Source organism: Struthio camelus, chromosome 9 (genome assembly GCF_040807025.1).
Source record: "Struthio camelus isolate bStrCam1 chromosome 9, bStrCam1.hap1, whole genome shotgun sequence".
Taxonomy (NCBI): Eukaryota; Metazoa; Chordata; class Aves; order Struthioniformes; family Struthionidae; genus Struthio; species Struthio camelus.
The window spans coordinates 13,887,669-13,914,511 of NC_090950.1; the positions used below are offsets into that span (position 1 = coordinate 13,887,669).

At 36.8% G+C, this 26,843-nt stretch overlaps 1 protein-coding gene across 1 annotated transcript in view; it reads right to left on the reverse strand.

Annotated features, from left to right (window-relative positions):
* Window positions 1-11,962: 11,962 nt before the first annotated feature.
* Window positions 11,963-26,843, reverse strand: part of IRS1 (insulin receptor substrate 1) — a 54,586-nt gene continuing 39,705 nt past the window's right edge. The window contains exon 2 of the mRNA XM_068954299.1: window positions 11,963-13,036. The gene's annotated coding sequence lies outside the window, so the exon portion shown is untranslated. The remainder of the gene's footprint in view (window positions 13,037-26,843) is intronic.

Here is a 26,843-nt window from a genome sequence, read left to right on the forward strand (position 1 = left end):
ATGGCTATCAAGTTCAGGAAAAAAAAAAAAAAAAATCAAATTTACTTTGGTTCAACAGAAACTGTTAAACATCTCATATAAATCTCATATAAATAAGCTTATTACTGAAATTGTGTCCTGGATGAAGATTTAGCATACTTTAAAACCCAAATTATTCAACATTTTCTCCAATAGATACTATTTATCTTTAAATACATCCCACACATTCATCACAACTTCAATATAAAGCAAAACCGTAACTTGAACTCCATACAAAAAGCATCACTTCACATAAATCACTAATGAATAAGTGTCTACTAAATATAGATGTTAAGGCTGTTGCAGGATAAAAACAGAACTGAGTTTTCAGAGAGGATTTGCAACTATTGGTTAGCTGCAATCAGTGATGAATGTGTCTGTTTCACATGCACACAGAGATACACAGACACATACATATTTTGTCAGGCTTCAGGCACAGTCATTTTCTGATGACTTCTCCTCTTTTGTCACCCCTTGTCTCCTGCAGTTCCACCTTATTGCCTTTTTTGCTTCTTTATATTTTCTATGGGATGGCCTTAGTGTATATCAGATGCTTACAGAAAGACGACAACAAATACAAGTAACTTACACTAACCCTTGCACGTAGAAGCAGCACCCCTATGGACTCTGTTCTTTGCTTCCAACAGGTCAGATTTTTTACACAAGCTGCACTCCATCAAAAGACCAAAAAAAGCTTTTTAAAAACAAATTAATTACTTTCCTACGAATTAAATTTTTGTTTTTGCATTCTTAAAGCTTTTATCTAATTTTGCTCTTTAATAATAAAATCAATCAAAGTCAAATTACTGTTCTGCAGGCATTGATTCACTAAAGCTTTTGACACAACCCACTCAGAATGCCTTGGCTGATATGATGGATCATGCCAGTGATTCTGTCATAGACTCTAGACATTGCTTGTAGTTATGTAATGGCTGCTAAGATGCCTACGGAGGCAAAGTATTCAGTCGTTACAGTTGAGCTTTTAGGTACATTGGTAGTTCACATGGATTTATGCCGGTGCCTGTATACAGAATCTTCGTAACTCCTTGGACAAGGCACAGTTTAATATGCTCTCAGAAATTACTATCTACTGACCACAGAAGTGGTCACTGGGAGTAGTTCAGAATGTTTTACAGGAATGCTTTGATGCTATCCAGAGCAGTACTACTGGCCAGTAGCAAAACTATAATTATGTTAGCTGGATTTGAGAGTCGGCATTGAGTTGCAAGAATTTCCTTCTCAGCTTACCCGTTCCAGAACTTTATCAAGGCCAATGTTCTTTTGAGAAAGTTCAGTTCCAGTGAAAATGTAAGCTTACAGTTGAAAACTTCTTGGGTTTAGTTTTTTGTTTTAAAATCTAGGTCATGTCATTCTAACTGCAGTGGCAGATTTTCCATGCAGGTGGAAAGGACCTGGGATTCTACATAGATGAGAAGATACGAAACTAAGATCACATTTACAAAAGTGTTGCTGTGTCTGAAAAAAATACTAACAACAATTCACTATAAGCATTGGCTCTGGCCTTGATACCATCTCTGATGAGGATTTTGTTATCCAGTGCAACAAGAGCAAAACAGAGTTTTAAACAGTGCTCGCAGCACATCAGCCTTGTATTTATTCCCAGCAACATATTCATAAATTATAAAACTGAGAAAGGATCACTTTGACTTTGTGGGCTGCAGAAATTTAGTCATGACATGTTCTGTTTGCTGCTGTGACCAAGGCAAGCATTCAAAAGATTGCAACTAGATTCACGTTTGTTGTAACAGGTACATTACCACCATTTACCTGAATGGATCCAAAAGCGGCCTCCAATTTCACATGTCAGAGATGATCGGTTAATAGCACTTGCTTGGTTTCCCACTGAAGCAGGGTTTGTGCAGCTACTGTCTGGGCCTGAGCCATGCCGACAGACCCAGCACATCACACTTTCAAGCATGTGCACTCCACAGAGACTGCTAATGGCACAGTTACAGATGCCACCAACTGTGGGTGCAATCCTCTGCTAACTTTGCGCACCTTGCTGAAGTCACTTATAGTAAGGGAAGAGCAGCTAAGGTCAGTTAGGAGAGGGTCATCCTTCTAGTGCGAGCAGCAAGTGAAGTTCAGTATCTAGGTTTCACTTTGATCATGCTGTTTCCATGGGCAAAGATCAGAACTGTGGATTTTGTTATGCTTTTTTTCTTTTCCTCCAATACTTGCTGGCTATGTTTTTTAACCCTCTGCTTCCCTCCATAAACACATGTTCCAAGCTTGAGACTATTGTTTAACTTTCAGCACATTCAAACCTTACTGGTTTGAGGAATGGTTATCTCTACCCTCCACTCTTTAAACTGGCTCTAAAATAGGGGATTGACTAAATAATAATTATAGTCTGAGAAGTCTTTATTTGCTTTGTGCCTCATGATATTGGTTTCTGGAAGCCAGCACACAATGTACTCCCAAACAAAACCATGCAAGGTTTCCATTATCATACAAAAAAACTGGCAAGGAACTACTGTTTTTCCCCTCACCCCCAAACAAAGAATCTTTATGACAGAGAACTTCCTCTTCCTTTGAGCCAGCCTCATTTCAAGCTTCACTATTTAAACTAAACAAAACACAATACAATCCACTCATAGATTACTTTGATAGAATTATTTTCAAAATGAGTTGCTGCTCTAGAGAATTATCCTCTTTGAATTCAACTCCCTCTGAAAAAAATGAAGGTTTGTTTCTGTTCTAGGAAGTCAGAATACCTTCTATGTTTGTGTATTTCATTTTACTCTGCCATATATAACCCTAATTACTTTTGGCAGTGACAAAATTGTAGAAATAATTCAAAATTACGATCACAGGAAACATTGTATTTTATTGCAGGAAAAAATCAGCACTCACGTTTTAACTCTTCTGACCTTTCATTTCCTGCACAAAAGCACAGGAGATAAAAATCTAGTTCTGAAGCTATAGCCTTAAAAGTTCTCACAAGTTTGTTTTTGAACATTTTCCTTCATGATCAATGAAAATACATAGAGCGATACACTTTAAGACACAATTTAATCAAGAGAGCTATCAGCACTGCAATAGCACCAAATAGGCATATTAAAGGTGGAATTAGACTAGAACATTAAGGCTGTGAAATCAAAGAACGTCAATCTACATTTCTCCTTGTCATCCTTAGAAAACAACAAAGGAGAAACTAAGGAATGCAAATTATCAACTTGAGGAATCTGACTTTTGTTTCCTGGGTATATTTTGCTTTGAAAAAAGGATGTGCAGAAATACTAACCACAATAAAATGGGCAAAGATGATAAAGGAAGAATTTGAGGACACTGGACTTGTAATTTCTTTCTTTTATTGAGTTTCATTTCTTGTTTCCTTCTCATTATAGGTGTTGAAGTATTTTTAAGGGAAGTATTGTATCATAATGACAGTTATCCATGTGAATTGCAAGTTATTCGTGGCTTAACTCCTCTTTTTAGGAACTAGCCTTAACTATTTTGCAAAGTGTCAATTTGCTGTAATTTCTGAAGATAACTTCTGGTGACCACCGGAGCTAGAAGACATGCTAATTTGTTGTAAGCAACACTTGACATGTCTACATGAAGATCAAATCTGAATTTATTAGAGAGCACCTGATGCACATACAGACAAAAGTAATAACTAGCTAAAAAAACACTAATAAATGTTGAAAAATGTTGATCACAGCACTCCTCACAAGATCATTATTTGGCATCAGTTTCTATTAGTGTTATATATGACAAATATCTTGCTGAAATAACAACACCATTAAGAAAATGGACTAACAATCCAGCATCACTGCTATACAGCGTTATTTGCTTAAAAAGGATATGTGATTATTTTACAGAATGATGGAGGTTTCATTAGAAAACAATTTCACTGTGCCAACGAGTAAGGTTTTTAAATGAACATCCCATGCAAAAGAGGCTCTGATCCTAACACTGAGTTCATTTGTATCCCACCAAAAAGAATGTAGCAAGTTCTCTTAGCCTTTAGTATTCTAGTTCCTTGCTACTTTTCCTCTAATGATTATCACTTTAATAGACTACTACATCCCACAGACAAAAGGTGTTGCCTTTTGAGTTGTGTTGTCCTGTGTTATCTTCTAAACTGTATTTGTGAAATGATAGAGTTCAAAAAAAAAAAAAAAAGTGCTTGCTTTTTATTTTAGAGGTCTTAAATCCAGTGAAATGATTCAAAAAATCAAAAGAATTCTCTAATGTGGAATAACAGTTTTACTCTCAAAAAATGTAATGCTACAACAAGCCCATTTACTCGCATTAAAATTGGAGAGGCTGCAGTTTCATGATCTCCTGGTACCAGTGGTAATTTCAAGTTAAGGATTTCATGCCTTTCCCTATCCTTTTGTTACTTAAATCCAAGTTAATTCAGTGACATTGCTCACAGTGTGTCCCCAGAGCACTTTGCTGGCATGTTGTGGAATAAGTACAGTAGTAGCAGTTGTGTAGAGGGCAGGGGTTCTCTAAGCCAGGACTGTCCCCAAAGTCAGCATAGAGTGGCCAAAGTATGTTCAGGTGCTAAGAGTGTCTCACAGAACAGGATCCTAATGGAGGAAAGCAAAGAAAAATAGTTCTGTGCAAGGAAGGCATGAGGAGCTCATCAAGAAAGATGCAAGCATGAGAAGAAGAAGGAACAAGAAGGAATAAGGAGCTCCCTCCTAGAAGTGCCTCTGGGAAAAGTAAGTTAATAGGAGGAAAGAAATTAGCTCATCATAAGCGTCTTCCATTTTGACAGGGCACCCCTGCCCCCAGCACTTACATGTGTATATAAATCCATTCTTAATTAATTTAAGGATATATTTGCATTAAGCTTCTGTTTGTAGTTTATTGACTTCATATAGTGAAGATTACTTTAATAGATCTTAAGCAGGCACTGTACTGATCTTCCTGAATAGCAATGCTTTCCTGAATCAGTATCAAGGGTGCCTTCCATTAGATTCAGATTACGTTAGATTCCATAGATTACAGAGGAGGTTTTAGAGAAAAACTGCAGACCTGGCTTAAAACGATCGCATTCTGGTGAGAACACCTTGATTGTGCAAGAGTTATAAAGAAACACAAGAGTTAAGGGGATTGCCAGACTAACTCTCAGGACAGAGGATGAAAACTTCAGGCAAGCAAGTTTTCTGGCTAATCAAGATAATATTAAAAAGAACAGCGGAAGCACCAAAGTGATGGCTGAACTCAGGAGAGGCATAAAGAGCTAGAACAGTACTACTGTTTTGCAACAACCATGTTTACATATTTTCTTTACAAGCATTCCTGTGTTGCTCAACATTAGAAGATTTGAGTACTACTTATATTTTGTTACCCTTGCAACAGCTCTGTGAGGAAGGCATAAGTCATCTTCATTTTACATGCACAAAATGAAAGCAGTCATATTAAATGATTTATCCACATTCATACAATGTTTTGGAAGAGTGAAGAATAAAACTCAGCTTTCATGCCTCATGGTTAGCTCTAATTTTAAAAATAATACAAAAATGTCTTGATCCTTCACATGAATTTGCACATGACAAATGTTTCTCATTATCTTTCACCTCAAATGATAACTTTCAGGATTAGCCATATGAACTGGGAGACTGGTGATCAGATACCAGATTACTAGGCCACTTTGCATAGAGAAAGCTTAACAAGAAAGAAGCCTGAGCAAGTTTTTTCTGGCAGACTTAGAAAATGAGTGGAATTTCAGCTTACCTTTTGCTGTGGGATCCCACTTAGGTGGCACCGACACTTTGGATGCATGAGGTGGAGTGCATTATTAAGGGAAGCCAGTGAGAACTCCAGCAACAAGCTGCATTACAGCAGTCACAGATATACTATGAAGAAGCTGAAATTAATGCAAAACATGCTACTGGTAAAGGCAAATTGACAAGATAAATACGATTACTCTGCCATGTAGCTGAGGCAAGCCAGATTATGCAGTAGAATGGCAGGCTGGGCTGGACACCAGCTGTTTCCTACTCTGAGGAGGAAAAAGTTTGCAGATTCAGTGTACAGGCTCCTCAGGCTGCTCTGAGGAACAGATAAACAAATTTTAGTTATTGAAAACTCAAGAGTATCTAAAGGTTCCAGTAGGTTGTTAGAAGACATTCTTTTTCTCTAAAGTTTATTACTGCAAAGAATCAGGAGCCTAACACCCACATCAGGAAATAACAAACGTTTACTATAACAGGGTAGAGAAAGCACGTTCACCCCATGCTAAATACCCACATTGGCCACATAGTTGCAAACAGTCATAGACAGGCAGCCTATGCTGATAAAGCGACACATTGCTAATAGGATTCATGTGATGGCCGTGTTTGTAACAAAGTTGATGTGGATATTCAGAAAGCAGTTTAGTTAGCAATGCTGCAGCTATGCAGCTTACTTAAAATGTGTTAAAATCTTTACTACTAACTCAATTAAAAAGTTAGTCCCATCCATATTTAAAGGGCTTAATGTTAAAAGAGTACAAATAGCCTTTTCACTCTTTTGGCTCTTTGTGGGCTATAATTTTTTGGTTTGGGAATGTCTGCAACCACAGGAACTAGAAACTTACCTTATTTCTGTAAGCTTTTTGAAACAAAAGCCAGCGTACCGTCGCTGATCTCAGAAAATGTGGCCTGAGGCTATCGGGATACACAAGAAATTTTGTTGTTCTTCTCAAACTGTTGCCTGTCTCATTTTGAACAGCATTTTAAAAAACCTGAAACACTGTTCTCAGTTCACCAGCTGAAAGTGAAATAGTAAATTGATAAATGATTATAAATATTACCCTTTTTTCTTTTAGTTGATGTTCACAATGTGGGAAAAGAGAGTTCACTCACAAAACATAAAGGGGCAGCGTACCACTGTTCGCTGTATAAAACAACTGAGGAGAAAATCCCTGGCATTTCAACTTTATTACATTTTGTTAACATTAGTAAATAATTCAGAGAATAACTGACATTTATTCAGTCTAATTAATAATTGGACTAAAAAAAAAAAAGCAAACAAAAAGAGAATGGGAGATACGAGCTAACACAGCCTCCAACAAATTTTTCCCACACATCAACTTTTGCATAACGTAACCATGAATAGTCAGTAGTCACTTTCAGATCTGCTTCCATAACAAGAAGGTTCAGTCAGGATATCAAACCCTGCAAGATGAATTTTGGAATAAAAATATAAAAGGAAGGCTGAGTTTGTGACTCCCACATACACTACACTATAACATCATAAGCCTTTGAATTGTCAAGCAGGAGCAGAACTGTAAGAAAGAACTTTTTGAAAATTACTGACAAAAGTATCAAAGATATTATCTTACATTTTTTAATTTTTAGCAATTCTGTAATATCATTGTTGCTTTAACTGTGTTCCTTGCAACACTACCCTCTACAAACATACTAGGTAAGTTCTCCAGTCAGGTCATTTCCTCTAAACATTGTGTTAAAAGTTCTATAGATACAAACAAAGCCTAGGAGAGCGCTTCAAAAGCCTAACAATTTTCTTCAAGTCATGACACTGAACAACTCCTCTTCCTTTTGTGCTGATTCAATATCTTTTATCTGTCCACAGATAACTTGATTTCTCTGAAAAGATGCATTCAATTGGTTTAATCCACAGAGAGCATAGAGGGTCCCCCTCCCACTTCTTTTTCCCCCTCAACTGTCAATCTCCTGCTGCAACTGTCAAGTATCCTAATATAGCAAACTGACAGGTGCTGGAATGCCAGCAGCCAGAGGGGCGGCCGTCAGCAGAACCCTTCTGCCGCTTGTGTGGTATTAGGGGAATTTCCCCAGCAGCCGCTTTTCCATGCAAAGTGCAAATTTTCAAACCACCTATCAAGTCAAATCAGGAGTTCATAGTGGCACAGAACCTCTTGCAGGAGGTATTTTCTCACCAAACATCATGAGGGTACAACGTGTTTGAATCCTCCCTCCGACAGGCCTAGCAGATAGCTTTTTTTCTGCCTTAACAATACAGATACAGAGTTCTTTGACCACTTTCGGTAAAATCTGCGCGTGCCTATTAATCAAAGTTTTGTCATCAGCTTCAATGAGTGCAGAAACAGATCCGGGTTTAGAAAGTACTTGCATGTACCTACATTTTTTATTTCTAAAAATACCCAGATAGCACAAACAAACTGCTTTGAGGTCTCCTAGCTTTTGGCATTTTAAGAATGTCACTGCATTTATCTCCGTTCCTACCTCACAGATAGGAAAGAGAAAAGAGCAATCATACATAAATTAAAATCAGGCCATTCTTAAGTCACAACTGAATTGAGTCCCAAACTACTTTATCTTCTTAGCTTTGTAAATAGAAATTATACATACAATTTTTTTCAGAAAGAGAAAAGGAAAACCAAAATAGCTTGAAGAGCACCCATACTTTAACATTTGATCATCACATTGCTACTAGCCCAAATTTATAATACAGAACTTCCAATTGTTAATATATTGCCTGCTTTTCAAGAAGTTATTGATTAGCCTTTTCTTCTTATATATAACGTTCTCTCAGAATGTATTTTTGGGTAGAAGTGAATATGGCATATCATGGTCCTCCCCATCTCAGCTAGATCTCTCACTTCATCTTTGAGAACAGTATCACCTTAGGGGCATAAAGACACACACACACACACACAAAAAAAAAGCTTTACTGTAAACTGAAGTCCTTAGTTTCTTTCCATTTGAATTGCTACAGCTTAGAGAATTGCACACAGGCTTCCAACAAATTCAGCTTATTTACGTACCTTCAAAGTCATAGCTAAATGAAATTACTAACAAGCAGGAAAATACAAGATGAACTACACAAATGCAAGTACTGCCCACTTTACACCAACAACCTAGCCTCAAGGCCTGCAAGTTGTCAAAAAACGCAGGCTGCACCCAAACATGGGTTGGACGTCATATGAGAGATGGACAAAGGATTTGCCCTCACTGCACTAGTGAAAGCGGGTTATCACATTTTCAGTATCTCTTCTTTGAACTAATCTAGCTTAGGCAAGTTAAATTGCAGAACAAAGCACTCAAACATCTATCCAGCTTGATTCAATTAATAGCTGATGAGCTATACTTAGGCTGCTACCAGGTACTAGCTTCAGCTAGTCATTTCAAAAGTAAATGTGAAAGCCGTTTGTATTACTGCACTAACGTCTGTTACTGCCCAGTAGAATTATGTAACTGAAATATGGCAAACACTAAGTTGACAGCACCCATACTACTCATTACATAGCCCTTGAGTATAATAGAGGGCTTGAATAACAGCTTCAGCTAAAAGTGAGCTGGTAGCAAGATGGACATGGATGTTAAGTTCTTAAATGTGCAGGAAGTAAGGCAACAGCACTTGAAGTTGTCTTTAAATGTGGCCAAACTTTCCTTTTTCCTTTCTTAATCTGTACCTCTGCCGGAAAAGTTTAATAAGCACTATAATTTACCATGTCAAATGTCTCCTAAAGAGGTTAATATCAGAGACTAGAAGGATGAAAATTTATTCAGATCTCCTCAGCACACATGCCAGCCAAACATCAAACCGAGCTTGAATACAACAATCCTTGCAAAAATAACAAGTGTGTCTAGTACTGCTGGAGATTGCTTGAAATCATTTTTCCAACCCAATTCATTTTTGACTGATAGGACTAATAAACACATCCAGCACAGATTTTTTGAAAATTGAAGTTGCCCCAATAACGGAGCCAGAAAAGAACTCAATTAATAATCAACAACTTCCACTTGAAAACAATTCAGAACAAAATGAACCCCTGAAAATGAGTTTTACTAGCTGATATAGGACTGATCCCATTTGTTCATTTTCAAACTTCAAGAAATGATAACCTGTTCTGTGGCAAATAGAACAAAATAAAACATACAAGAATAGGATAATACTATATTTCTTGAGGAGTTTACGCTTTGATTTCAAAGGGTATTTTTCATAATGCCCAATTTGTTAAAGTTTGGAATTCACAAGTATAAAAATCTATGCAAAGAAATGAAGAGGTTCAAGTCTGGCTACGAATGTATTTTGTTTCGCAAGTCTTTTCAAAACGTATTTGCTTAATAGGTATGCTTAAGTTTACTACAAAAAAAGTAACCATTAAAACAATGTACATTAACATTAATAAGCTGTTTGCATGCCTATGTTACTAATGACATGAATGGAAAGACTAGCCCACCAGACCAGCACTATCCTTTCCCTTACCATTCCTTCCCAGCTAGCATAATTGACTATTTCTACAATTTTTTTTATTCCATACTTTATAAATGAAATTTGCTCATATATCTATCAGTGCAAAATAACTTTTATCTGGGTTAAATGAACTCATTAATGCCTTTTAACACTTAATAGTAGCTCCCAGTACCCACAAATCCATCCCAGTAATTGCTAAGAGCATGCAAATTATGTGAAACAATGCAAACTACAATAGCCTTGAAATACTGTTCTATCCAAGTTAATTTAACAGCAGCACTGGCTAACATTCTACAACCAAATCAAAATACATTTATGTTAGTTTGTTAAGCTAGAGAAAGCTGTGGGCAATAGTTTGGGAGGATTAACTTTGTTTCTATTTTTTACTTCAGAATAGATGTAAAATTTTCACTGTTATGTGAACCTCATGAAAAAAGAAAAAGAGAAGGATCTTACAATAAAATGAGAATGAAAAAGGGTAACTTACAAATTTAAGTGCTTGGCTAATATGTATGTGGCTTCTCTTTTTAAACCAAATGCTACCTTGTTAGATGTTAATGGTTCTTTAGAAAAATACATATCAATGCTTTTCAAGATCAATAGACTACCTACTGTGGATTAGCTTACTCCTTCCTATATAAAGGGGATGCAGAGGCTCATAGCCTTCTCTGGTTGGTACCAGCCTCTTTGGAGGGACGCCTTCTGTTGGTGAAGACCAACATCGCCATAGGCAGTGCCCTCAGCAGTCACAGGTCCTTCTCAGGCTGCAGGCCCACCATGAGACACCTCTCAAATCTGCCAGCATCACTGCTCACATAATTGTTCCCAGTGACCTGAAAGGATTTAAACACTTTCAAGCTATAACTGTTTTCTTAACTTAGTATTTTTACTTGATAGGGACAAACAGTGATTATAGGTGCAATAATACCAGCAGATCTAAGAGAATGCTCTCCAGCAAAAGGAGAGGTGGAGAATAGCTGGGCAATGGCTCTTTACCTATACTGCAGTCAGAACTGCATGCTGCACTAACCGCAGCCTGACCTCTGACATCTTAAACATCTTAGGGGAAAGAAACCCCTTCCCTGCAGGTTCAACAGCTGTCCTGCAGGGAGAGCTGCTGCTCTGAGCCCCTGCCTCTTCTTGAGAAGATGGATCCTACTGAACATGTGAATATGTACTGGCCAGGCCCATACAGTTGCTTTGCAGAAGCAGGAGGAGGGACCAACAGGGACCTGTAATAGCTTCAAGTCCAGTTATCACTTAAGACAACTTTTTACTTGGAAGTCCAGGATCTCATTATTTCTCCAGTTCCCCAGAGAACTAAGGCTCTGCAAATGCTATGCACAAAAGAATTTCTACCTGCACAGAGCCAGTGTGGGGCACAGGACTGTGTCGCAGAAGAATTCTTCATCCTGCTGCATGCACTGACTTCCAGACAACCTTCTGGTCCTTTCTTTTTAAATTTTACGCTGAAGTCCTGCTATTGCTCCCACTGAATTTGCTTGCTGTGAACTCTTCCACAGACTTAAATGGAAGGAGGACTGTATCCGGAAGATTCTCCAGAAAACTGAAACAAGAGCTTTAGTAAAACAATCCAAGGAAGCATACTCCTACTATAACTAATTATATTTGACTTTTTTTTTATTCTTATTCTTAAGCTATGATGACCCAAAGCCATTCTTAATTAGACACACTGAAAACAAAGGAACCTGGTAGAACAATTTGAGACAGCTGAGACAACTTAACAGGGAGGAAAAAAATAACAATAACAACTAAAGCAGATAAAACAGTATCTAGTTTATTACATATAGAAAGAGATTTCCAGAATTTACAAACACCCACATTTTCACTCCAGGGAGAGAGTCAATTTGAAAACTTCACCCTTTTTTTGTTTTCATTTTGTTTTGTGGTTTTCTGATGGTTGTTTTGTGTTTTTTTGTTTTTTGTTTTTTGTTTTTTTTTTTACAATATGTACAATGGAAGACTTCGATTTCTTTTTTCTGATTTTTTTGTCAGTTCCTGTGCAATTGATGAATTCAAGTTGACATTTGTAAATACCATGTACAGTAAAGTTTGTCTTCATTGTAGTTAATAATATTTTACAAGGAGTACAAAATTATTTTTCTTTTGGAAAGAACTTAACATCAGGGTTATCTTACAACTGATAGTATCAGTAAACATGACTGTACAATCAAGGCCCAGGGACCAATGACTCATTATATTATTTTCTGAATTACAATCTTAAAACAAGAATAGTACCCTACTCTATTCTTAGAAGCCTTGTTTTAAGCAGGTTTCCCACTCTGTTTACAACAGAATATAGTATACCTCAGTTCCACATCAAAAAAAGATGTGCTGTAGGAAAAGTTACATTTTAATTAAAAAAAGTACATGTATAAATCAAAACCTATGTTAAATATTTAATACTCTTCAACCAACATTAAGTTTTGTATGTAATAATTTACAATGATGATTTGTCATACAGGTTTTCAGCAGCAAATGAAGTTGTGTAAATGTGCTAGTAAAATACCCATTCTCACCATGACATAGTGGTGGGCACATCAATTCATTGTGGCCAGCTAAGTCCTTATGGTAGAGGATGAAGTAAGAGAGACTCATTGTCCAGGTGTCACAGTGCTTCTGCTTGGCACAACACAGGATGTGCAGCTCAGTCAACTAACTCCTGAGGTTTGTGTAAAGTAAACAAACTGAACTGGATGCATCGTACCCATTTACAGAGGAAGAGGAGGAGGAGAAGGAGGTGAGGTCCTAGTTGTGATAACATGAAACATTTATAGTCGATACCCATGAGTTAAAAGAAGGATTTGCTGAGGTTGTATAGGTCGTCATTCTGAAATTAAAAGAGAAAGAAAGTTAGCACCACAGGCACTTCAAAAGCCATTTTGTAATTATTTCTTTTTAAAAAAAGTTATCAAAACTGAAAATGTTAGCACCTTGAAAAGTTACAGCATACACACTTGAACTGTACTCAAGCATCTGAATCCCAGATGCATTTAAAAACAGATGTTAGCAATAAAATTTGAAGCAGTCAGAAATACTTTTTTTAAACTACAAGAGATTCATCAAGCAGAAACAATTTAAGTGACTATACTGATTAACTCTGACAAGTTCTTGTGACAAAAGAAAGAAAGAAGCTCAGACCATTAGCATGTCGTTGGCACTTTTACCCACTACAAGAAAGATTCATTAGATATCAGGCCTTCCTGAAGAGCTTACTGGCCACCTGTAAATGCCACATTTTCCTTGAAGAGGATGACTGAGCTATGGCGTATTAGGGGTGCAGCATCGCCATTCACCATTTTTATAAAGTTACAAAAAGTCCCATGCCAGGGCACCCTGTTAAGCACACCCAACTGTGCACAAGGCCCAGCAGCAGCCAGTTCTCCAGGCACGCACACCCAGTGCCTGCCTCGCACCAGTGACTGGTGTGAACCTCACTGCAAGGTGAGCATGCAATCCTGGAGCCGTCACAAATCACAGCACACAAACCCCCAGTCCTTCTCTTACGCTACAGCGGTTAGTAATGTAGACATACCCACTGGGAGTCAAGCACCATTTCACAACAGTGAAATGAATGCTATTTTTGCTTTAACTAGTGTTAGAGGGCTACCATCGTTTCCATTTTGGGACCTTCACATAAAAACCTCATGAAGCAAGACTCAGATTTTACATAAAAGTGTGTCTATTTCTATATTAGATACTAACTATGCTCCCAAAAAGACAGGTAAATAGCATATTTTCCTCAGTACAAATAAAGGCTTCCCATAGAGGCGCTAGAGCAAAAAACTGAAAAGATCTCCTGTCCTATATTCTTCAATTGCCCAAGAAACAGAATTTACTTTGTGTGGTCCTTCAAGTGAAAGGAAAGTCTATCCCTGCAAATGATGTGTGGTATGCTGTGAAAGCTCCCTGGAGAATTATCTCACAGATCTCTTATTTACTTTCAACTTTCTTCTGAACTCATATTGCAATCTACTGGAATGTTCCTACCAGAATATCTATATACAGCTTAACATAGCTTTGCAGCTTTCAACTACGTTGGACCTAAAATTAGCCAGTAATGCCATACTTTATTAAAGACTAGTGACAAAGAAGAAATTGCTTAATTTAAACTGAGGAGCGAAGTGCGCATGATCTGTGCATTTCATTTCTGAAGTACATGTTTCATATCTGGCTCCCATCCAGCAAGGCTGAATGAACAGTCCAGGGCAGGAACAAAGTGTACCCGGTAGTGCAGTCATATAGCCTAACCTACACTGCACATACAGTGGAAGATAAAAGGAAGGGAAATATAGCTCTTCAACATTGTTACACCTTATCGCATTACAAACGTTTAAGCAAATAAATAACAACTGGCAATATCAAGACCACATATTACACATCTTACCTAGTGCTCAGGTAATCTAAATGCAAATACATAGTACTTTAAGCAAAATGGTTTGTTCCATCCAGTTCCTCCCCAATTCAACCAGTACAGTCACAAAACTAATCGCAAATGCTCCTGGTGGGCATTTATTGCTGGATTCAGAAGTCAGAAGAATAAGGAAGAAAGAGAATAACAAGTCTATTTGAAAAAGAAATCACTTTCTAGAGGAATTCGCTAGGCAAATAGTACTGAGAAAAATCAGTTACTGAAAGGCCAAAACTCACGCATTCAGACTCTGAGCATGTGTAACAGGAATGGAAAATGCAGCAGGCTGAAACATCCAAGAGTTTGAGACTTGGATGGCCAGCCAGAATCAAGTCAGGCACAAACTGAAATAGGTTCTATTACATATAAACTTCCCATGGGCAAGTTTCAAGCTTGTTATATGCCTTCAGCATCTTCAGCACTACAAGATGGCACGTCCAGATAGAAATTCTATTTATCATCCCTCTACAAAAACATACTGGCAGCTTTTGCTGGTGAATTATCAAGTAGAAAAAGCAAATATCACAAGTTAAATTGGAAAATATCACCACACCAGAACACAGCCCCATATCAGTTGCTTTAAAGACAGTAGTGATGTTTCAATCCACAAGCCTAGCATCCTTATTGGGTACTTTTAAAAAGTTATTTTAAACAATTCCTATTATTCACTGGGATCTAGAAGACCATTAAACAGTACGTGCTATTTCAACCTAACAAAAGAATATCTTTAAAACTTTAACTAAACACACATATACGCTATTTGAGTTACTGGGGTGGTAAAGCAAATATTTGAAACCTGTTACACGTTTTCTACAATGTTACGAAAATAAGATATATGAGAAAAGTTTTCTTCCAATTTTGTAAGGAAAAGACATTTAAAAACATTAAACTCTTTGCTACAGACCCTCTTAGATTATTGTTTGCAATGATTTGTTTTCACTTCACTAGTTCCTCCTACAAGTCTCCTCCCACTAAACAAAAAATGGATAACTGGCAATGACGATGCACACTACCACCATTGGACGGTGGAGCCTGTTCTGTCTAAATGCCCAAGGACATCTAGAAAATAGCCATTCTGAGAACAAACCTACTACTCCAAGGTCACTGTATATACAGTCAACTTATAAGGTTTTTGATCCAGGGAATTCCTTTGTGCAAAATTTATAGCAAAAGCAATCCTTAATTTTAGCATAAAATATTCTTTGCTAGACTTAAAGAAGTATTTCTTGATTTTTGACAAAACAACTTACTCTCAAAACAACTTTTAATTTGGAATAAGCAATACAGATGAACAATACTTGGCCTTTTCAGAAAGGGTTTCCACGGTTTACTCTCAGTAGCATCTCTTAAACACAGAACTGAAACAGCAAGTCAGTCTGAAGTTAGTACTTCAGAACACTTAATATATTTTTTTTAAAATTTCATTCAATTGAACATAAAAGAGCTGTGCATTAAAACTATCCTAAAAAAAAAAAAATCAAGATATTATTCCTTCTCTCCTCAGTTAACTACCACAATATGTTTCAAGGGGGAATTGCCTTATATGGGATTTAAGTCATCATCTGGATACCCCATTGTTTCTTATCAACAAGCATCAGCATTTCCTTAACAACTTATAAAAACAGTGCAGAAGACAAGTGTTTTAATAGAGAGTGCTAGGACTACAGTGAGCTGAGGTAAGGATCATTAAAACTACTGACATCACTGTTGGCAACTAGAGAAAAGGGAAAACCTGTGTTTAATCTATTTCCTATTCACCACAAGCTTCAGCTGGAGTCCCCAATAATACAGTTTGTGGTTGGCTTTATGGAAAAAAATTAAAAAAAAAAAAGAGTGATGCAAGAAAAACGTACTGAAACAAACAAGCATCTTTAAAAGTTACTACAACGTACCTTTGACAAGTAGTTTCTGCTCAACATCTGTTACAAAATACAGGCAGATAACACTAACATACGTTCCAGCTGGCAACACTTTCTCCTTAAGACTATTAGTCCAGGCTGGATACAACACAACTAACTGCAGTTCCTATTACAGCTGAAGTCCCATTTTTAAATCCAGTAACTAAAAATAATCTGATATTTCATTTTATTTCCATTATTGGGGAGCTGGAGAAGATGAGTGATTAAAACTTGACTTTTCAAACAGCAACGTGTCTAGACTATTTAAAGATACTTCTCCTGAAGTTAGCTGAATTTTCATAAAGAAAATAACAGTGGTTTTAAAATATATTTAGAGTGTAACCCTTATTCTTTCCTCCCAATGCATTCTTGTTAAAAGAAGTAACCAGAAGAACAAATATATCAAAGGAATGAAAACAAACTCTCAGGCGCTCTTAAAGCAAAAGACTTTCCAGTCACAAATTTAAACTCTTATTTACAACTAAGGGCTAATAAAGTGTCTTACGCCTAAAATACCAATAGAAAAGTCCCTGTAAAGGATCATCCCATTTAAAAGCAAGTAAGATACTGCACAGTTGCTGTCAAACTCTGGGATTAATTCAGCAAATAAATACAAGTACTGCATCACTGATTAACATACCAGGGCAAAACGCAGCTCCAAAACGGCAGATTTACTCAGTACATTGTGACATATCTTTCAACATTCACTAAACAACCGTAGAACACAACAAATTGACAGCAATAGGAAGCAGCTATAAAGCTAACTAAGGTGAAAACGTCTCTTTCCCATTGTATTCATGCTAGAAACAACAGGTAAATGACCAATAAATGTAAAGGAACCACGAAATACGGAAATATTCTTCAAGGCTAGAGAGCTGTCTGTTAATTTGCTGCGGTTGCGTAAGCATGTCCACAGAGCCAGATGAACGAAAAGATGACTCCTGACTGAAGAAACAGCAGAACGGGGAGAGCAGAACAGATTTTTCTGGATCAGAAGTGGAATCACTTCCCGCCTCTGCCCTCAACCTTGCTGAACTGTATGTGTTTCACAAAACCTTATCATCCTACTAGCATCTCCTTTGAAACAAGGAGCAAAAAGGAGTAGTTGAAGATTCTCCAACAAACAAAATTACTACTTACAAATCAGATGCTTTAAAAGTAAATGCTTTTGTTTGTTGCTTTAGGATAGTATCATATCATGTATTTTATTCTCTGTAGATTATATCATGATTTATTGCATAATGAACACATCTACCTAGTGAAAATACAAGAGGTCAGGAACAAAAGACCAAAATAAAAAAAGATGCCCTTTATGAAAAAATACCAGAAGATTCATGCAGGATTTCACCACTCCCAGGTAACATGATTTGGGCACCATTGGTCTATTCAGGTAACTAAGTATCTTTAGAAATCTGACTCGAAGGAAACACATTAAGTAGTACTGAAAAAAATCACACAGAATCACAGAATGGTTGAGGTTGGAAGGGACCTCTGGAAATCATTTACAGCTCTTGTCCTCCTCACATTTGCATGTATCATTTTATAACTGTAACGAAACTGTGCGCACCTACTTAAAAGCTGAATCTACTTATGTGCTTTGTGTTCACTATCCTCATGATCGTAAGTAGTGTCTGTTTACATTTTTCTTGGCGCTACTAACATGCACACAGATGGAATACAGGAAGTATCCCATTCAGATAGATTGAAAACTGGCAACTAAACATCATCCAAAAGTTAAACTAGCTCAAATATTTTCAAAGAGATGCAAATGTATGGTACAGTTTCCCCAATCTTACATGCACATTGAAAGAGTAAATGAATGCAAGAAGAAACAATGGTTGCTCTAGTACATTAATTGCAGTCTGAGTACTAACAAAAGGAATTCAAAATAGAACTAAACAAGGTAATTACAACATTGCTATTTAACTTGACAGGCTGTAATTTACATTTATATAAGCCTAGGGGATGAGCATTGCTTCATTGTACCCCAAAATGCCTATTTCATCTTTCTTATAAAGGTCAAATACAGGGAATTACTGATAAACTGGTTTCATCAAGTCCTCTACTACCAGACCAAGTAATTGGATTTGGTGTTTTCATCCTCCTCTTCCTCCTCCATATAAAGTTGTCATTCATTGACCAGTAGGAGATGGCACAGTCTTTTGCCCATTCGTTCAGACAAAATGAACTTTCTGAGTACAGCACTGTTAAAAAGTCACCTTCCCCACAGTCTTTCTGCCAGAAAGAAAAGACTGGAGGGAATGACATTTTAAGTATGATGACGAACAGTACCAGATTCTCACATTTAAGAAGCTTCTCTCATTTCCTGTATTTTAAGCATAGTGAGAGGACACAAACTAAACCATGCACACACACTGGATAAGCTTCTGCCTAGCAAAGAACTTATATGTTTGATTTTAACTTAACAATGTGTCAACCTGATTTAAATGACTTAAACTCTCTCAAGACAAACCTAAACCCATCACTTCAGTCAGTGAGAAGGGCTCCTGCCACAGACAGGAAATCAAGGACTGTCTGCCAGCAAACTTCTAACATGGGAGAGAGTGACATCAGAGGTCATATTTGTATCTGTTTCCACCTGTAAGGTGCTGGAAACAAGCCAGTTGTCTGGGCTGGTATATAAAGATACTGGAAAAAGTAATTCACCAAGTTGGTACACAGAAAAATTATTTAAGGAATCTCCTGCTTTATTATGCAAAATGAACAACAGTTAGAAGTTTGAGCACAAGTGACTTCCCCCAAAGTACTGAATTTCTGACTATTTTATCGTTTTAATTTTGGAAAAAAATTAATGAGTTTTTTTTTTTTTCCTTGAAGACTAAAAGAAACATATGACAAAGCTTAGAAAGAGCTTGAATTTAATAGGAAAAGAGCCTGGCTTTTTAAAGAAATTCTGCAACTTCTCTTGCAGTGATACAGCTAAACATTAATGCAAAACAACTGTCTAACAGTTACCCAAGTTACAGAAAAGCAAGCTGCAGCATGCAGATTCTGGGTTTCTTTTATGAAATGGAAAACACAGAAGAGTATCTCATGAAAAAGTGTTACATTTTAAGTGGGACTCCTGTGTTTGTTTCTTCCAATTTTACAAGACCAGAATATCTGGATCTTTCCCCTTCCTTTACTGATAACCCAGGCTGAGTAATCAGCTGAAGGTTGAGTCCAGCTTACATGAAGAGAACTTTTTGTATGTGTGTCTGGATTGAAAATAAAGACATTACTATGAATTCAGCGAACACAGGATCTCACTGGATTCTATACTGCAAGTTCATTTCAAATCCTCTCATAATGCTTCTCTGATGCTCTTGGCAGCATTGTTTGTGTTTGGTGTCCCCCAGATAAATCCACTACTAGCCCAGGGTCCTCTCCTCTCCCCCAAAATACATGAAAGACTACGGATACCAAAGACTAAACATGTATCCAGCTAATAGCTTCAGCCCTCACAGAACAAAGTTGTTTCTGTTTTAAAGACTCAAATAAATCAGCAAAGTCAGAAAACGGGGTCATTTATCCTTTTGGAATTTGTACTGTTCAGTTCACTGATTTGAAGAGCTGAACCCTGAAAATTTGGGGCATTCACAGCTCCCCCGAAGACCCAAAAACCTGCTCTCAAGTCAAAAAAGCAAAGCTGGAGTGCACTTTGCATGGCTATATCCTTTAAAGGAGGAAACATTCCTCAGCACTTTTATCAACATAGGCAGCCATCGCAGTTTTGCTCTATGCTTTAGTTATTAGTGGAAAAAACCTCCACAACAATACTCCAATTTGTCCTTTATAAAAAGTCTGCTCATTAGGATTTTAAAACTATGCTTCTATATTTTTTCACAGTCTGAAGATTAAAAATGCAAAGAATCTTTAGTAATCTGTCAAAATAAGCAACATTTATGTCCAAAAGTCTAGGATTACTAATAAGTAGCAGCCAGAAACCCATCTTCATTATGCAATTTGTTTCTCAAAGGAGTTTTCTTACCAGTATTTTTTATTATTATTATTATTTTATGGCAGTTTGGAATTCAATAAAACTCACCAGCGCTAAGAACTATTACTATTGTTCTCTCTCTTTGGGGAAGCAGATGATCTATGTGCCTTTAGGTGCATTCACACACCCTCAACTCATTAGCAGTTTAAACACACACAATTAAGTTTGACCAAACTTAAGATGAGCGCACTGAAGCTGAGCACATATTATGTCAACTAAATTACTTCAGCAGTAGAGCTCAGCTACTCCTAACATCCAGCATAGTTACCACACAATCAGAACAGATCTCAGCTACTGAATTGCTCATTCTTGCTATCTTTCTGTGAATCTGTACTTCACATGCCTTACCCACACTGAGGTCTATTACCCCATTCCTCTAGCCACACACTGCCACTTCCTCCCATGCTCTTTTGACCTTACTTCTTTATAGCGCTCATTTTCTGCCAGATTTACTTTTCTCTGACAATATGTTAAAGAACTACATAATTACAGGCTCATCTAGCTTGAAACTATTTTTTTGATACACATTAAATCGTGCTAATTCAACCTTATAGCAAAGATTTACATCATTCTGCATAGCTGCAACCATTTTCCCCGCAATGGGCAAGAAAAGGCAAAAAGCAGAACCAGTCAGAAGAAAAATGGCATTTAAAAGGAAGACATGCAGAAGCCCTGCGGGGGATAACCTGGCCAGCTGACCTTCCCTTTGAAATTTTGCCAGTCCAAATTAAGTGGCTAGTCTTATGCATCACTTCTGGCAGCAGCGTGGGAAGGAAGTTCTTCAGTGATTTTGGATGAAACACTTCCTCAGTTCTCAGCAACAGAGCATTAAATATCAAAAAGAATAATAAGGAGGTGCTGAAAAACATTCTCAAAAACACACTATGCAAGCTAAGAAATCAGAAGAGATTAGAACAAACAAAATATCATGAAGTTGACAAAAATACAACAGGAAGTTTGGAAAGAAGAGGTAGATGCAAAGTATCCATTATTTTGAGATTGTTTGCTATGCCATAATATAAAAGCTATATTATACAGCAGAAATAACAGCTAAAAACAAATTAAAGAGAGTGCTTTATTAAAGTAAAAGGAGAAGGCCTTTGGTAGGCCTATAGTAATTAGGTAAGCATATAGTAATACAGATTAAAGACTTAGCATGCATACAGAAAGATCTGTATATTATATTGTCTTAGCAGATGGCACTAAAACAACTCTTGGTTAATCAATGGTTAAAAACATCCACTAAACATCAACCTTGAAAAACTATATAAAAATTCAGCCTTGTTACATAGCATGACCATGTTGCATATAATCTCACAAAATGGAAAGTTATCCACGTTATCATAACCTAGGGCACTGATCTGCATGTCTGCCACCCAGTTTTCTGAGCAGGTAGATAATTTTTTTTTTTTTTAAATCTATATCTTGGACTGCTGACAGTCTCAGGGATTACAAATGTAATTGATGCTACAGCTAAACCCCTCCAAAAGTAATTTATATTAATCAACCTTTCATATCAATTTAATTCATGAAGTTACTCAAAACACATTACACAAAACAAATCTTCTTGACATACTAAGAAGGTTAATGTTATACTAGGTGAGCATCAATAACTGTTTCAGAAATGGTTTGACAAAATAATAGCTGACAAGCAGTTACTGAAATTACCAGTCTTGCAGACTATGGTACTGTTCCAGTTACAACTTTAGTGGACAATGTAGCATAGTTTCCCTGATATCCCAAACTAGGCATAGTTTTGGATTTAGCAAGTCAAAAATTGAAATGTGCAAGATGGAGAAGCAAGGAGGATTAAGAAAAAAGCATGAATCTTGCCATATAAAAGCAAAGCTCCTCAAGAAAAAATATTAAGTGCGACATTACCTTGTGCATCTTCTACCTTGAGACCTTCTAACAAGAATGTATCTCACTACTGAGATCTTTGTTATGACTCAACCAGACCGCAAAAAAAAAAAAAATCAATTGATTAAAATATCCTGAAAATAGCTATTTTAGGCACATAAATATTTTCTTTTCCTTCCAAGTAATTGTTCAGTGGATTGCCCAACTGGCAGCTAAACATAAGCCCGTTAAGGGGCAAGGACATTCACCTGCAGCAAAGCAAAAATACAGTCAGCTAGCGCTTAAAAACAAAGACAACAAAACAAGGAAAATGAGGAAAGGACAGCAGAAGCAATATGGTTGACTAAGAGAGAAAGTATACCCTGCCACATTCAAGAAACCTTAAAATTTCACTGGTTTCATTCGTCTGGTTTCCTGAAGACATAAGTTTATATAATTGGTAGAACAGGGAGCAGAACTTTTCAATGGGACGTCAAATTCAGTTTAATTTTGATAAAAGAGGTAAAATTTCAGACATATTAAGTTGCTGTAAGTTTTAAAAAAATCCTTTTCTGAGGCAAAATTGTAACTAACTTAACCTCTAATTCTGCAGCAGCAGAGAGCAGGCTGCTCAGCACCCACCATCATCAGTTCCTGCACACACCTCAACAGCCACAGCACAGATCTGGCAGATGTTGCAGAGGAAAAGTAGCATAGGGTGCATTGGGGACATGAAAGGGCTAATTAATAAATCTAAGACAAATCTACAGGAAATAAGGCTTCAGTAGCTCCACTGCTCACAGATCACCTGTTTGTATAAGCTACTTTGTTTGGAGCTGTGTTTTATAACTTCTATTACTCTTCTGTTATGCAAAGAACATACACTCTTAAATCTTACACGAGATATCATAGCCTGTGTATCGTATGTGAGAGGTCAGATAAGGAGCTAACGTTCCATCCAACCTTACAGATATCACTTAAACAGAAGCCTTCAGAGAGCAAGTGCAATCCAAATATATGCCTGAGATGGGCGGAGGCAGCTTGAAAAGCAGAGGGATACACTACGTTTATGATCATGACAAGCAACTGTGCAATTTTAAAGAAAGCTCTTGCCACCATTACCTCTTTTAAAAAGGTAACCCAAACCACAGTAAGACGGCAACCAAGTAGCTATGCCATTGATTATACCTAATAGGAATTTATTTCCAAAGGCAAGGCTCCAAAGTCAGTCAGTTTTACAGCAAGGTGCATCATCATTGGGTCCCATTCTACCCTCATCTTCTCCTAGAACTGTTGCCACTGAATTACACCCAGTCTTTGCTTATTCTCTGGCAAGAATTTTCCCTAGTGATAGAAAACTGGCATAAGCAAACCCACAAACCCTTAGAAAAAGGAGCAACAAGATTCTGTCTCTGTGACTAACTTGAAAATCCACAAACTTGGGTAACAGTAGGCACATAACAGACAAATAAGCACGCTCTAAAGGCTTTTCAGAATTAGAACTCGAATACCCTCAAAGATGCACATTGCACATCTTTATGCAGCTGATACCACAAAATTAAGGTATTACGTTTCCAGGGACAATAGATAAGTGGGAGACAGGGGAAAAAAACAAACAAACACCAACCAAACAAAAAAACCACAACTATCGAGTACAACCTCACTTATCCTAGGTAAACTGAAAAGAAAAATATTCCTCTTGAAGGCAACACAACATTAGTGAAAAATACTTTCAGCTTTCAGAAAAAGGAAGTAAAATTAAGGATCAATAAATATACTTCAATGTAATGACAAGTTGAACAAATCATGTTCCAAGTGAACTATCCAGTTACTGAGCCAACCTTTTTCTTCTGCCTTTTAAAACGTTTTCTGCTTCAGAAACTATCTTCTTAAAACTCTCCTCAAATCCTTTCCCTTATCCAGAGTATTTCATCTAGATTTCAGTTCCTCTCTACGTCTGGAAACTGTGTAGCGCCAGTTGTAGGAACTCAAAAGTCCTTGCTAGGACATAAGAAGAATGGCAGAAAGTATCTTGCCTTCTACTTTGTATCTGTATTGCAATGCCAGAGCCAAAATAATTGTAAGTCTAATTTTAGGCCTAGTTCTTTTATATAAAGGCTTTAATTAAGGCTTTAATTAAGATAAAACAAGCATTTTTGTTGGAAAGCTTCCATTGTCGTGGGCTTTTGAGGAAAAAAAAAATTCATAGCACTGCAAATAGGCAGATCTCAGTATATGTTCTATTATCCATCTATTTTTCCCCCAATAACAGAGAGCAGATTTCTAGTATTATTAAAAAGGTTTCTTGAAGGTACATTTCATCATTTTAAAATCACAAAGGGAACGAAAGAAAACAAATTTGCAACTATGTCATCATACTGAAAATATATACACCTTGCAGTTTAGAATTTTGTCAGAATCCATACTGCTTATCACTTTTCCTGCAATACGAGTTTTCTACCTATCACATGCACAGTACAAAGTATAAAGGTATAGTAACACACTACCTATAGGCACACACATACCCTAAAAAGAACTGGTAGCTGGAGCTGAAGTAGGCTACAGTTGCATGGAAAAATTAGGTTAGTTGCATTAGTAGAAAAGCAAAAAACCCCAAACAAACCAGAACAGTTCCCTCTATCAGGTTTGGTTTTTTTTTTTTTTTTTTTTTTTTAAAAAAATCCATACTACCAGATACAATTTATGGTTCCCAATTCAAATTCTGTGAGGACTCTCAGAAATAACAATCATCTGGGAAGGAGGAGAAGGGAAAAGAAAGACACTTATTTTTTGCATATAAATATTTCCTGTATTGCCAATGATATAGTTTTCTATTATATTTTCTCCACAGTCTCAATAATTGTGTCTTCATTTCTCTTTAACAAGTAGAAAACAGTGTTTTTTAATCTTTTAATTTCTAGTTCCCAACTACATAGAATGCTTAAAGCAATTTTAATCAAGAATCATGACAATCAGAAGTCAGAATTCCTACCGCATCCACAGGCATCTTGTTGTACGAAGACAATATGATAAAATACAGCCATAAATCTTCTATTTTCATAAGCCTGGGGCCTGGCATTTTGACAAGGTAAGACGACCTTTCAAACTTTCCTTTTTGCCTCTGATTCTCTTCTGGCTACAAATCATAATTGTTGGCTAAAGATTCATCAAGTTCTGCAGAGCCTGAAAGCACACACAGCGCAGTGTAGTGGGAGTCACGGCTTTGTGAAATAGTAACTGAAAGGTGTAACAGGTTCTATTCTAAACACAACTGGCAATTTTCAGAGATTTACAGTATTGACAAGCAAAAGTGTGACTTTCAAATGCATAAAACTCCTCAAAATCAGAGATGAATTCCTTCCAAACTTCGAGGTCACCATTCAAAATCTGAAAACAGCAGAGCTGTCCAAAGGGGTGAAACAGTATGATGCTCTCACCATGCTCCTGATGACAACGAGATTCTCTTAGATAAAGCTTTCCAATTAATTTTGACCACAGAAGACTGATAACAAGCAAGGAAATTATCAGCCTTACAGACCGAAAGCTTTCAAAATTGTGAGCTATTTAGATGCTCTATTATTTCACCATCCAAAATATAGGTAATAAAAATCATATGAATATCTCTAAGTGAAAATTTTCTTGTAATATGCATGTTCAAAAGAACAATTGTCACTGTAAGAAACTGAATTAAAATACCCTAAACTTCATTAGCAGAATTTAGGACACAACAACGATTCTTTTAAAGCTAACTCATTTTAGACAATAAGATTTTTCCTAGCACAATCTTGTAACTGTAGACAGAGCTTTCTGCAAAAAACAAACAATATAACCAAAAACACAATTTGCCACCATTTTTAGTTTTAAAGTGTCTTCTGGATGGGTCTTAAGAACATGCCTACAGAAAAGGAAATAAGAACATGAAAGCATGTATGTTCAGAAGCCTCCTTACTCCTGCATTATTTCTCAGCTTAAAAGTTTAAGAACCAAGTAAACAACCAAACATTTCTGCACTGATCTTCCAGTAAGAGCAATCTTATGACATCAGTAAGTAATAATATATTCAGATAAGTGTGAGATTTCAAAGCTGTGCATTTTAAATGTTGAACTGGCTACTTCAACTATAAGATGCATGTGAAATACTCCACTTCCCTAAACAAAGCCATGCTCCATCAAAAGTAGGATCATTAAAGGAATGGAAATGTAAGAAAGACGACAAGGATTTTGGAAACATCCCAAAGTACCAATCTGAAAGCAGCAATTAAATCGGTGAAGAATACATGTCTCTACTGATGTTTCGCTTTAAAAGATTTAAAGAAGACATCTTCCCCTTCACTTTAGAGTTTACAAATCAGATTTGGTTACAGAAAAATCAATGCTGCAATCTTAATTTATAATAATCCCCAAGTCAAATAATACTTCTAGTAAGAAAAATTCAGTGAAAAGCAGATTTCAATATAAGCAGAGCCCATACCTAAGTTAGGGGAAGTCC